The following is an 8,244-nucleotide window of genomic DNA, read 5'->3' as shown; positions in this document are numbered from 1 at the left end:
GACCAAGAGAAGACACCTTTTTTCAGGGCATCCATCTCAAGCGCACAGAAGCGATCAGGCAGCCACCAAAATGCTCCATCACCGAAGGCAAGCGCTCTCTGGAGCAGGCCCCAAGCCTGGAGGCAGGCATGCTGGCCCCCCCGTTCCTGGTGAGGAAAACTAGGCTCCAGATGTGGGGTGACATACAGGGGTCCGGGGGCAAACACTGAACTAAACCTTCTGCTTCCAAAGACAGCGGCTCCGCCCCCTCTGGCCGGAGGAAGCGTCTTCTCAACTCTAGAAATTGGGAGGAAATGTTCACGCAGACCTGGGTTCCGTGAGACCCGGAGCCGATCCAGCGCCTCTCTGAGCCAGGGGTTCCTCGTGTGTAACATGGGGCGAGCACACCGCATGCAGTATGTGGGGGATTCGCTGTGCCTGGAAGCGGCTCAGGCAATGGTTAGTTATGACTGCTGACTCCCACCCAGGCCACTTCCAGAGCTGCTGGGCATAGAAGGCAGCGGCCAGCTGTGAGATCTAGGACTTCCCTCTGGACCTAGATGAGCCTTTCCCCCTCAGCTGAAGAATTAAGATGGCAAAACTTGGGGAAACGTTTTCTTCCTTCAGCTTCCTTCTTTGGGGATTAAAATATCCGTCTGTTTATGTTGGAAGTGAGCATGCCCCAGCGTAAGGGAGATATCTGTGTGGAGGCTGGATTGGAAGAGGTGAAAGTCAGGCCGTAAGCAGCCAGGTTGGCCAGGATGCTGAGCTTCCTCCCTCCTTCCCTCCTTCCCTCCTTCTCTCCCTCTCTTCCTTTTTCTGTTTTTGTTTGTTTGTTTGTTTTGCTTTGTTTTTGTGGCAAAATACTGTATACATACCATAAAATTTACCATTTAATCATTGTAAGTGTACAGTTAAGTGATGGCATTAAGTATATTCACAACACTGTATAACTGTTACCACTGTCTACCTCAAGAACGGATTTTCATCATCCCCCAAAAGAAACATTCCAGCCTTTAAGCAACAACTCCCCATCCCCCTCCACCAGACTGTAGGAACCTGTGCTCTGCTCTCTGAGTTTTCCTGTGCTAGGAACTTCATCTGAGTAGAATCAGACAATAGGTGCCCCTTTGTGTCTGGCTTATTTTACATATCATGTCTTTAAGTTCATCGATGTGGTAGCATGTGTAAGAATGTCACTTCTTTTTATGGATGAATAATATTCTATTGTATATATATATATCATGTTTTGCTTATCCATTTATATGTTGATGTATATTTGGGTTATTTCTACCTTTTGGTTATAAATAATGCTGCTATGAACACAGTGGACAAGCATCTGTTTGAATCTCTGTTTTTAGTTCTTTGAGGTATATGCTTAGGAGTGGGACTACTGAGGCACATGGTAATTCTATGTTTAATGCTTCCAGGAACAATTATAATATATTTTTTTTTATAGCAACAGGACCATTTTACTTTCCCATCAGTGATGTGTGATAGTTCCAATTTCTCCACATCCTCCATAACACTTTTTAAAAATACATATATTTTTATTGATTTCAGAGAGGAAGGGAGAGAGAGATAGAGATATGAACATCAATGATGAGAGAGAATCACTGACCAGCTGCCTCTTGTACATCTCCTTCCAGGGACCAGTTCTGAAACCTGGGCGTGTGCCCTTAACTGGAATCAAACCCAGGACCCCTTAGTCCTTAGGCCGACACTCTATCCACTGAGCCAAACCAGCTAGAGCAACACTTGTTATTTTTTCCTAAAAAAACAAACAACAGCCGTCCTAGTAGGTGCAAGATGGTATCTGGTTGTAGTTTTGACTTGAATTTTCCTATCTAATGACTGATAATATGGAGCATCTTTCCATGTGCTTGTTGGCCATTTGAATATCTTCTTTGGAAAAAAAAAGTCTCCTCAATTCTTTGTCCTTTTTGTTTTGAATTATTTGATTTTCACTGTGGAGTGGTAGTTATTTATTTATTTTGTTATTAATTAATTCCTAACTGAATATATTATTTGCAAATATTTTCTCTCATTCTGTGGATTTTATGTTCATTCTCCTGAGTGTATCCTCTGATGCATAAAAATTCTTAAGTTTTTTCATCATTAGGAGAGAATTTTATTTTAGAAGTGTCATCTTAAACTGCAAGAATGTCCATTAAACATCACAATTACACATGCCAAAGAAGAAGCCTTGTTGTCAAAATGCCCACTTCACCCACCCAAACTTCTCAAACCCACCCTTTGTGGGCCTTCCATACCCCCCTTTTAAAAAGTGTGTGTTTTTTTCTTTTTTTAAGCAAGAGAAAGTAGACAGATACAGGTTGGTACATGCTAACGGTCCACATTCACAGAGACACTGTAACCTCTGAGCCCAGTACCACAGAGGAAGGAAGAAAGCACTAGATTCTGTGCCCTCCTACTCAGGGCAGCATCCTCCAGCTCCCAGCAGGCCTAAGGGAGCAGAAGGGTTTTCTCTTTTCCTTTTTCCTGCAGAGCACATGGTACTGACTCCATAAAGCTTTGGTTGAGACGGGGGGTGGCTGGGGGAGAACCATGAATTTGGAACAGAAAGGGGCAGGTATTCTTTCCGCACTGTATTCTGTCAAGGTACATCCCCCCCACCCCCTCGCCTGCTTCCAAAGGTGAGAACCATGGGTAAAGGAGAGAAAAGTGACCTCAAATACAGGGCCCCTGAGCACAAGAGGAAAAATCAAGTACCCTTAGGGCTTCTCGAGGCAGGAGGACAGGAAGTCTCCCAGGCTGAGTTCAGCAGCATTCTTTCCCGCTCCCATTTCACAGCTGAGGACATCGAGGCTCATTGCACTCCAAGCATTTGGCCTTGGTTGTGTCAGCAGGATTTCCTCCCTCACTTCCAAGCTGGAGCAGGTTTGAGGCCAAGGGACTCAAATCTGAGCCAGCTCCCAGGGACTGGAGAAAATTTGAAAAGGATCCATCAGTGTTCCGTTAGTCATCTCCTCCTTCCTCTTCCTCTCCTTCCTCCCCCTCATCATCATCTTCATCATCTTCACCTTCATCCTCACCCCCTTCGTCAATATCTTCCAACCCTTCCTCTTCATCATCATCGCCTTCTCCTTCCCCTTCCTCATCAACGATGTAAGGATGGAAGTAGTATTGTAATGGATTTGTCCAAATATCCTCTTTGATGACTTCTCCTAATTCATCTGCACCCTCCTAAGAATGGTCAGTAACCAGGGAAAGGAGCCTCTGGTTCCTCTGCTGCCCCTCCCTGCTGGCTTCGGTCTGTGTTTGACTTGAACATTTCGTCAAATCCTTTCCAGATTTCCATTCAATTTCAGTGGACTTTGAAGATGCATTACCACTCTCATCCAGATACAATTCTCTAGAGAGAACTTTTGAAGTAAGGATTTTCATCAAAATAAAAATCTCTTCTATGACCAGATTTAATATCTTCAAATTCTGTCACTTCAACTCTTGTCAAATGATGCAGCACCTCTTCCCTCTCTTCCCCAAGCAATGCAGACACTTGTGGATGGTTGACAAATGTTGTTGCCCCAGAATTTTAGATTTTGGGGATCAATTCTGACATCTTCTGAAAAAATGATTGGCGGAGTTTGTTATATTTCTGTTCTGCTTTCAAACTTTCCTCACTGGCTTGTTCAGTAAGTCTGTCATTTCATTTTGTACTTTCTCAATCTGTCCAACTGCTTTTTGCTATTCTTTTTCTTCTTTTGGCAGGTCCTGAGGGGCTGACTTCTCCTGCTTGGGGGCAGGAGGCAGTTTTGGTTTCTCCATTTGGAGAGGGAGGGAAGACAGGTGTTTGGGCCGTGCTGTGAGGAAAGCCCGAGGACCACACCAAAGGGAAGCTGCAAGGCGAGAAGAAGCTCTGAGAACTGGCTGGATTGTGACGAGTACAATTTGTTAGTGCGTTGGTGTCACACTCCCTGCCCCCCCCCCCCCCCCCAATCATTGCCAAAGCCAATGTCACGAAGATTATACTCTGCGTTTTCTTCATTAGGAGAGAATTTTGTTTTACAAGTGTCTCAGAGACTTCTGAGAGTCTTAAGCTCTTAGGCTTAATTTTTTATATTTTGAGTTAATTTTTCTCTATGTTTTTCCATAGCTATTGTTCTCATTTGGGTTTAATTTGTGTTTATTTTCTAGTTCCCAGATAAATACTTAGGTTATTAATTTGATATTTTTTAATGTATGTATTTACTGCTATAAAATTTCCTTTAGGACTGCTTTCTCTGTGTCCCATAAGTTTTGGCATGCTGCATTTTTGTTTTTATTTATCTCAAGATGTTTTTTCAATTTCCTAGTTACTTTTATTCATTTTTAAAAATGTATTTTCTTTATTGATTAAGGTATTACATATGTGTCCTTATCCTCCTATTCCCCCTGCCCCCACTCATGCCTTCACCCCCCTAGCAGTGTCTGTGTCCATTGGTTATGCGTATATGCAGGCATACAAGTCCTTTGGTTGATCTCTCCTCCTTCCTCCCACCCTCCCCTGCCTTCCCTCTGGGGTTTGATGGTCATCATACAAAGTTCCTTTTATGACGGTCAGGATATAATGTGTTTGGCACAAAGTAGGTGCTTAATAATAATTAAGAAATGAAACTAGAAATCAATAACAAAAGAAAAACTAGAAAATTCACAAATATGTGAAAAATAAGCCACACTACTAATCAACAAATGCATTAAGTGTCTAGTGCTTCAGCTGGGAAGACTCCAAGGGTTTTATGTGAATCAAATGGCTAAGAGCTATCACAGCTGGGACATGAGGGTCACTTATAAGAACAGGGCATTTTACTCTGTCAACAGTGCGTGGATGGCTGGGGCGCAGGCCCAGTGGGGACTGTCCATCGAGTGCTCATTCATGGCCACCTGCATGGCTTGGGCTTCCCCCCAGCAATGAGACTTCTCACATGTCAGGCCAGGGAGCCAAGGATGAGTGTTCCAACAATGCAGATGAAATGGCACTGCTTTCTGTGGCTCAGCCTCAGGAGTCACACAGTGTCACTTCCCTTTCTCCTTGGTCAAAGCAGCCACAGACCATCCAGACTCAGAGGGGGCACAGATCCACCTCTTGATGTAGGCGTGTCAGAGAGTTTGCAGCCATATTTAAAATGGAAGTTGCATTCTTGGCAGTGGTACCAGCTTCCTGATGGGGCTACCCAGCTGCAAGCCAGGAAAGTGTGCAGTGGCCCTACTCAGGGTCACGGTTCTGCCTGCCCTATGCTGGCAACATCCTCCTGAGAGAGCTAGTGACTCTGAGCCGGGGTGTGTGTGTGTGTGTGTGTGTGTGTGTGTGTGTGTGTATGTGTGTGAAGTTCATCTCAGAAATCGTAAGGAGAGAAGGAGATGGCACTCTTGGTTATTAAGCACCTACTTTGAGCCAAACACATTATAGCAATCCTGACGGCAGGGTGGGGTGCATCATGGGACATACAACAGGAGCAGGACAGAGTCTGGGATACATTAGTGCTCGTTATTCGTGGCATTGCCATTCTTTATTCATGTTTCCCAAGGAAGGCTCTGTGAATTGCTTTTCCCTGTAAATGTCATTTAAAGACAGAAAACAAAGGCTGTGGCCCCAGAAGTTTGGGGAGTGTCATGTCCCCACCACACCACTGCTTTTGACCACATTAAGACCACTGCATCAATGCTCATGGGCCAGTGGCCAGCTGCGGTGATGACCAGCGCTGGCTTCCTCTGGCTCCTCTCTGGGTCCTCAGTTTCCTTGCTGTTGGCCCTGAAGTGGTCCGGCCAACGCTGGCTGCCTCTGGAGCCTGGGGGCTGCTGGGAGGGGTGTTGATCCTGCCTCTGCCCTGTGAACCTGAAATTGGTGATTTCCATGTGCCTTCCCGTCATAAACCAGAGACTGCCCCTCTTCCCTCCTCCCCTGCCGCCCCAGTACCTCTGCCAGCCTCTGGACAGCACTGGGTGGTCATTTTGGAGTTTCTCTCTGTGTGCCTCCCGACAAGGCTTACTGGGGAGTCTAAGGATAGAATCCAGCCAGGCTGTAGTGGCAGCAGCCCTGAAACTGGATACAATCATAACCAGGAACCTCCTGACTGCACCCAACAGACCGGAACCGGACAGAGGCCAGAACACCGGGTGATTGTCACTCTCTCCCTGCCCAGGCCCGCCTCTCAGCCACAGCCACACATGCTGTTTTCGACGGAAAACCAGGGGGCACCCAGGAGGATGGTTTAGGCTCTAACAAGGACAGGACCAGGAGTGCCCGTGCCTGCCGATGCCTGTGGCCCTGGGGCACGGGATGGGGACCACGGAGGAGGCTGCCAGCAAAGGCAGAAACCCTGCTCTCGGCGGGGACTCGTCAGGGGCTTGCTCTGAATTGTGATCTCTGGTGTCACTGTTTATGGTCTTCCCTGCTCCCTCTCCTCATGGTGCATGGTTATCTAGCTGTCTGTGGAGTCTAAGAAGGAAGACGCCTACTAAGAAGGGCTCCTACACTAACTGGGCTAAAATAAAAAATAACAACAACAAAAAACACCCAGAAAACCAGAATGCAGCAGCCATTTCCTCACAGGGGCCTTTCCTGCAAATCGCACTTCAGGGAAAAGCCTGCACTGAACTAACCGCCACCTTAGCCAGCCCTTCTGGAGAAGGTCCTGGGATCCTATTTCAACCCATAGGACTGAGGCTTTCCCCATCCAATCAAGCTGCACAACTATATCCCCCATCATCTTTCCCGTCACCCTGTCAGAGTGGCTCTTTGCTGACCTATTAGGACAGTGGCTTTCGGACCAATCAAACTGTGAAGACTTGGAGTCCTCATTTGGATGAGGATGAACCAATCAGGGACCAGGGGCGGGGACTGCTGCTCTATAAGTCAGCTCCCCTCTGACTCCAGAAGCCCTCCGCTCATTCCGCTGGAGCTGAAACACTGGAGCAAAGCAGGCCACTGGGGAGCAGACCAGCAGCATACATTTTTATTTTGGGGTAATTGTAGGTTCGCAGCAATTGTGAGATAACACAGAGAGAGCCTGTGTGTGCTGTACCTGGCTTCCCCGAGTGGTCACAGCTTGCAGAACTGGAGCACGGTTTTGCAGCCGGGATAACAATGTGAATATGGTCCACAGAACATCCATCACCTCAGGATGTCAACAGCCTCACCCATCTCCTTCCTTCTTCACTCCCCCCCCACCCCTCCCCCACCCTGAGCCTTGCAGCAACTGGTCTCCTTTTCAATACGTCCCTCATTTCAAATATGTCATTTAAATGGAATCTTTTGTGGTCAGTTTTTCTCCTCACTCGGCGTAATTCCCTAGAGATTCCTCAAGGTTTTGTGGACATTAGTACTTCATTTCTTTTCACTAATGAGTAATATCCAATGGTAGAAATGTGCCACAGTTTATCCATACACTCATCCAATTGGCCATTTCCAGTTTTTAGGCTGATATGAACATTCATGTGCCAGTTTTTTGTTTTGTTTTGTTTTGTTTTTGTTTTGTGGATGTTACCTCCATTTCTCTGAGATAAATGCATAAGAATGCAATTGCTGGATCTTCTGGTAATTCAATTTTTAGCTTAAAAAGACCTGACACAGAATTTTGCAGTGTCTGTACCATTTCACATCCCACCAGGAATGTATAAGGGATCCAGTTTCTCCACAACCTCAGGGCATTTGGTGCTGATACAGCCAATGGTTATTTATTTTCGTTATTCTAGTAGCTAAGGATGTCAAACAATTTTGCATGTGCTTATTAGCCAACTAGTATCTTCAGTGAAATGTCTTTCACATATTTTGCCCATTTTATAATTGATTTGTTGGGAATTTTTTTTATTGAGTTTTGAGATCTCTTTATGTATTCTAGATAGTAGTCCTTTTTTTGGATATGTAGTTTGAAAATGTTTTCTTTCATCTTTTTTCTTTTCATTCTCTTAAATGAGTCTTACACAGAGCAAAATACTTTGATATGATGGGTCCGATTTATCAATACAGCTTTCATAGGTTGTGTCTGGTCAATCTAAATATTCTTTGCCCAGAACTAGATCTTAATGAGTTCCTCCTATCTTTTAAATATGTTTTTGTTTCTTTCACATTTTGTATTTAAGTCAATGATCCACTGGAATTAATTTTTGTGTAAGTTGTGAGGTTTAGATTGAGATTCATCATTTTGTCTATGGATGTCCAATTGCCCACCACCATTTGTTCAACAGCTGTCTGTTCTTCTCCCTTGCAATGCTTCTGCACCTTTGTCAAACTAATGGCTGTACTTGCTAGGTGTTTTCATCTGG

At 45.2% G+C, this 8,244-nt stretch overlaps 1 pseudogene; it reads right to left on the bottom strand.

Annotated features, from left to right (window-relative positions):
* Positions 1–2,900: 2,900 nt before the first annotated feature.
* Positions 2,901–5,930, bottom strand: LOC118708710 (annotated as a pseudogene).
* Positions 5,931–8,244: the final 2,314 nt, after the last annotated feature.

Source organism: Pipistrellus kuhlii, unplaced genomic scaffold, assembly GCF_014108245.1.
Source record: "Pipistrellus kuhlii isolate mPipKuh1 unplaced genomic scaffold, mPipKuh1.p scaffold_m20_p_62, whole genome shotgun sequence".
NCBI classification, from domain to species: domain Eukaryota; kingdom Metazoa; phylum Chordata; class Mammalia; order Chiroptera; family Vespertilionidae; genus Pipistrellus; species Pipistrellus kuhlii.
Note: the sequence above shows the minus strand (reverse complement) of the source record. Positions and strands in the feature narration are given on the sequence as shown.